Raw genomic sequence first — 6,000 nt, 5'->3', positions numbered from 1 at the left:
TGGTCTTTACTACAACCACTACATATCGCAAGTGACTATTTGTGGTCTTAATATGCTAATGAAATTTGAACTTCGTGTTATTGACAGAGAAATATATTATCGATCTTATAGAGTTTTCCGCCTTATCCGGTTACTACCGAATATGAAATTGTTTAGAGTAAAACATATAGGATTTAGAAAGCTGTACGTCTAGGCTAATTGCAATATAGAAACCTATATCAGGCTAATGGAGTGAGGAAAACCTATATGGTTATATCTATCATGGTAGAAATGAACCAACAATCATGACCAGAGAAATACTTTAATCCCAAATTCTTTCAAATTACAGAAATCGGTTGAAAGATGCACGGCAATTAAATTGACCACTTGACAACCCAAATTATGGTTTTCTAGTTTGTCTGCCATATATGGTCCACTCAAATTCAAAACATCACATTTTATGAAACATATACATTGTAATATTGTGTGGTGAAAAATGAAATACGTAGGGCCATTTGTTGGCATGCTCACCCTGATTTCTTCAAACTTTGCTTCCTAATCTCATCTACAAACTCTTGGATATTCCGATCAGAAGTTCCACCTTGTGCACCGCTTCCTCCGCTGCTTTCTTCCATTTCATCACATTCTCTTTCATCTCCACCGCCTTTACGCCATGCGAAGCCTCCCTTATGCGCTCCTCCACCTCCACCCTGCCAATCACTTTGTGGTCAGCCTCACACCTACACATCCTGATCCCAACCTTCCATTCATCAGCCAAGTATCTGGCATTTGTCACTTGATCCCCCCACTGGGGGAACGCCACCAACGGAACACCGCTTGATAAAGTCTCCATTGTCGAGTTCCACCCACAGTGAGTCACAAAACAAGACACCGCGGGGTGAATCAACACCTGTGCTTGTGGGCTCCATTGAACTACCATCCCCCTCTCACCCGCCTGCTCCAAGAATCCCTCAGGAAACTTGCCAGCTTCTCCAGGAGAAGTCACATCCGTCCTCATGACCCACAGAAACGACACGCCCGAATTTAAAACACCATAAGCCATCTCCGTGACCTGTTCTTGGGTCAAGCTCACAATGCTTCCAAACGATATATAAACCACCGATGAATGCGGCTTTGAGTCGAGCCAATCAAGACACTCATCAGCTTTTATCAGGTCTCCAGAGATATTGGAGCTGGTTTCGAGTAGTGGGTTTTTGAACAACGGGCCAACAGATCGAATCGGGCATACTTGAGACATGTACTTGATGAGATCACCCTCTAGTTCTTCAAAGGTTTCCATTAATACACAGAAGTTCTTTGATAGGTTCTTGAACTGCCCTAAAATGGCTCTTCTTAAGAACGGGTAAGGCGTTGAAGGATGTAGAAAGCTGGGAATCTCATCAGATTTGAGTATCGGCATGCTTGGCAATTGAACATCAATGTCTGGTTGTTCTTCACTCGGAAAAGGAACCAACGAGTTCTCGTAATGATAATACGATGAAAAGCAAGCACATGACTGCACCCAAAGCATTGCACAAGGGATGTTTAGCTCTTCCGCTAAGTCTGAGACCCATGGCACAAACGGATTGTTGATTAGACACTTGACTGGACGACCGTTTTCTGCATGGTGGTTGATGATACTGGTGAGTGCTTTCTTCCCGTAAGCCTCGAGCTTATGCAAGTACGTGTCAAGGTCATTGCGTTCATCATCGTTGTCTTCAGAGCATCCATCATCAAAGAATTCAAACCTGATCATGCCACCACAGTTTCCTACAGGAGTTGGATCACCAGAGATCGCGGCTCCGGCTTTCTTCATTTTCTTTCCAATAGATTTGTTGGCGGAGAACGTGACGAAAACGTTTCCCTTGGAAGCTAGAAGCTTGCCTAGTCTGAGAAGGGGATTGACATGGCCTTGTGCGGGAAACGTACTAGGAACACATGAACAAGATCTTCTTTAGTAGCCATTTTTTATGGATATGAGAAGTTACAAAGTTGTTTTGACTTTGTGAGTTAATCCTTTTGGTATATGAGTTGGTATAAATTTATATAGATGGAAAGATGATGTTGAAAAATTGAAGAGGTGGACGTTTGTGGACAAAACTAGATACGATTTTTTAAGTGAAAAGTTGAACAAATATAAAGTTGAATACACTCACTTCCAATGCTTGTGTAATTGCTCGGTCTTTTAACGTGTATTGTACTAATTTCGTTCACACAATTTATACTTTTTACGATTGTTGTCTATTTCAGAATTTATATCTATGGTATGCCGTTAGTGTTCAGAATTTATTACGGTTGGTGAGTAGGCAGCGGCTGATAGTGACATATAGTACAAGAGCGTGCTGCTCGTCATACTGTTGTCAGTGAGCTGTCGTATCTTTGGTCAGATCTTTTGTCCATACCTCGTCAGGTACAGTACAAAAGATCCTCCAGTATCGTACGGACTGACCCATTTGGGCGGGAGTTTTCCCGGCTTTGTGCGGGAGTATTCCCGGCTTGCTCACTCCTTCTTCAGGTGACATTACTGAATTATTTAAGAGTTAAGTGCCTTGTGCGTGTAGCCTTGCTGCGCAGGTAGCCTTCCCTGATGGCTTGTATCCGCAGCTGCGGGAACAGGCGGGGTACTTCACCATTGGGAGGCTTTTCCTGCGGGAACAACTTGCGTACTGCTCGTAAGGACGTCACATCTCTGAGCATGGTGGGTCCTGCGGATCCAGTTGGTTTCTGCGCAGACGTCTCTCTTCAAGGTGAGTCTTACGAGTTTAGCCTTTGCGCAGACGTCCCTGTTGAAGGTGAGTCTTGCGGGTGCAACTGCGCAGACGTCCCTCTTTGAGGTTAGTCTTGCGGGTCCAACTGGGCTCTGCTGGGACCTACCTCTTCAAGTCCCCCCAGTCCAATGTTCTTCTCATGAATTGTTAATAAGTGAGGTGAACTTTTGGACTTAAGCAAAGGGTTTTGAAAAGGGTTTAGTTTTAAGGTTTTCCATGGGGATTCTTCCCGCGGAAGTCCTAATGTCACGTGCAGAAATTCCCGACCTTTCTGCTTGATCTTTGGGTATGATGCGGGTAGGTATGTAACCTCCTCGCAAGTCAGGAGCGTTGAGTTGCACTTGTGTAGATTCTCCATGAGGTTTTGGTAGTTTTGAACATAGTGATCAATTATGTTAAAACAACCAATTCCATCTTGGAGCTTCAAACAATCTAGTTCTCGACGTTCCCGCTATGCGGGGATGTTATTCCCGTTTCCGCAAGCATGGCCCAGAAGATCCTTCTTAGTTTCAATTCCCTGCGGAGTGCTAGGTATGTGAAGGGTTTCGCCTTGACACTGTACCCGCACTCGTCTTATAGTTACTTTACTTCCAAGGTATTCCTGGCTTCAATTCTTTGCGGGTGCTAAGTATGTGAAGGGTTTTGCCTTGACACTGTACCCGCACCCGTCTTATAGTTACTTGGTAGCCGAGGTATTCTTGGCTTCAATTCCCTGCAGGTGCTAAGTATGTGAAGGGTTTTGCATTAACACTGTACTCGCACCTGTCTTATAGTTACTTGGTTGCCAAGGTAATGGGTATAGTCCCGCTTACTTTTGAATCTTTTTGAAATTCGAAGAGTTGGTGAAAGGATAAGAACAGTCCAAACTGTTGAAACGTCGTCCGACGGTTTCTTCTGACAGTGTCAGGACGTGCAGGAAGTTATGGCGACGTGACAGTATATGGTCATTCCAGACGCTTTTTCAGGCGCGTGGGCGCGAGTTTTCGGGCGCGTGGCCGCGAAGTTTACGACACGCGTCCTGTCAACAGCTGTTGCCAGCTTGCTTTTTCCACGTGTCATAGTTTCATTGGACCTGGGTTTTCCTCTCTCCTCCGCATTAAATTCATCGCATTCATTGCGATGAGTATATAAAGGGGGAGAGGGTGCAGCTTAATCCACACTTTCACTTCCCTCTTCTTCTACTAAACGATTTCCGGCGAATACTCCAACGTTTCCGTCGAGCATTCTCCTGAAATCGTTCTTCTTTACATCCCAAACATGTCTTCTCATGATCCTGAGGTTACTGTCGAGGATTCCGATGTATACCTCGAGAATCCGTCGTCCACGTCGGACAAGGATGACAAGAGTACTGCTGGCGAGTGCCAGTGTGCTCTTCCGGTCGACCTCTATCAGTACGTCGTCAGGAAGTTCATGCTAGAGCCTTTCGAGCCTTAGTTTCCTGCATCGTACGATGCCCCCAAGGGCAAGATAGGGGTGTACGCTGCATTCTTCGTCTATGGGAATCTCAGGTTCCCATTGACGAAGTTTGTATACCATGTTCTGGAGAGACACGGTGTGCATCTGACTGAGGTACACCCAATGGCGATCGCCAAGATCCGCCATTTCGAGTGGGTGTGTCTCATTCTGGGTGTGGAGCCCCATGTTGACCGCCTGATGACCTTCTATTCCTGGAGGTGCATCCAGGGGTGGTATACCTTGGTCAATCGGATCAAGGGTTTGAAGATCTGCGCTACCGAGCGCAGTCTTCGATCTTGGAAGCGGGAGTTCTTCTATATCTCCGCTCGCGTCGTCCCCATAGCGATGACGTTCAAGAACGGGAGAGCTCTCCCGAACCTTCACGCCTCTAACTACCAGGAGGCGGAATGGTTTGCCAAGATTTCCCGGATCCAATCTCCGGTTTACCGCTTTGCGGAGTCCGGGATGGTGATGCTCGGGATGAGCCGGGTGTGGAAGGAGGCGTCACAGATTCCCATCGTCCTCGAATACGGTTTGAACTCTGTCCCTTACGGTATGCTTCATATTATCCGTTAATTTAGGGTTTTTGTTCTAACCGTTTTTTCTTTTTGTTTTCAGAGGGAAACGACTTGCAGTCTCTCCTGAAGCCGCGGGAGAGTGATGGTCCCGCTCGGATGGGTACTGTGCTCAAGATGAGAACGAGTTGCCTATCCTTGAGCAAACGGTGGATCGGTTCGTGGAGGTCTACCCGCCAGGCCACGAGATCTTGAGCGCCAGGCGGCCAGGTAAAGAACTTTTTGACCCTCGCCCTCTCAATGCTCAAACCTCTGCGGGAATTCCTCTAATTTTGTCATCTTCTGATGAGGAATCCGCAGATGGTCCTTTCTTGGCGAGGAAGAAGAAGGCTGCTGGCGGGAAGGGCAAGGCGAAGGTTGCCTCCACTGCCGATCAGGGGAATCGGTCAGAGTCGGAGACCGAGAGTGAAGAGGTGGCGGGGAACCCTAGTGGTGATTGTGACATCTGCCCCGATCCGACCCGACCCAGGTACCCGTTTCTCTGACCCGATCTTTTCTTTTATGATTTAAAATTTATTTATACTTATATTTTTCTTTTAATAATAATAATATATTTTCCTTCCCGCCTCTTTCTCTCTTTTTCTTTCCGCCGTCCCGTCACTCTTCTCTCTTTCCGCCTTCTTTTCCCTCTTGTCGCCGTCCCGCCCTTACGCCTTGTTTCCCTCTTTTTCTTCTAACTCTTTGCTTGTCCTTTGTTCCTTCCCGCCTAAGGTTGTCTGCGCAGCTCCACGCGCATGACTCCTTACAAGGAATCCTGCGTGAAGACCATCTGTTCCAGCGATACGCGAGACGAACTCTTCTCGCAGCGCGCTAAGAATTGGAATTCTTCTCGCAGCGCGCGAAGAACGGTAGTTCTTCCCGCGACGCGCTAAGAATTTGTAGTTCTCGCAGCACACTAAGAATCGTAGTTCATCCCTCGACGCGCGAAGAATTATAGTTCTTCCCGCGGCGCGCTAGGAATTATAGTTCCTCCCGCGGCGCGCTAGGAATTATAGTTCCTCCCGCGGCGCGCTAAGAAATGTGATTCTTCCCGCGGCGCGCCTTAGCCTTCTCGCGCTACGTCTTGAGTCATTTCTTCTGTTTAATCTAGCCGTTTGTTTTTGTGATGTCTTATCTTTTGAGCCGTTGACCTAATCTGCTTTATGTCTGAAAAGTTACTTTCGGCGCAGCATGCGCACCAACCCCATTGGTTGGCAGAAAAAGTGACTGACATTATCTTTTGA

At 46.8% G+C, this 6,000-nt stretch overlaps 1 pseudogene; it reads right to left on the bottom strand.

The window, feature by feature from the left end:
• Positions 1-506: 506 nt before the first annotated feature.
• Positions 507-1,944, bottom strand: LOC143597184 (gallate 1-beta-glucosyltransferase 84A23 pseudogene; annotated as a pseudogene).
• Positions 1,945-6,000: the final 4,056 nt, after the last annotated feature.

This window comes from Bidens hawaiensis, unplaced genomic scaffold (assembly GCF_021521415.1).
Source record: "Bidens hawaiensis isolate Kalapana, Puna unplaced genomic scaffold, B.hawaiensis_p1.1 tig00047703_1, whole genome shotgun sequence".
NCBI classification, from domain to species: Eukaryota; Viridiplantae; Streptophyta; class Magnoliopsida; order Asterales; family Asteraceae; genus Bidens; species Bidens hawaiensis.
Note: the sequence above shows the minus strand (reverse complement) of the source record. Positions and strands in the feature narration are given on the sequence as shown.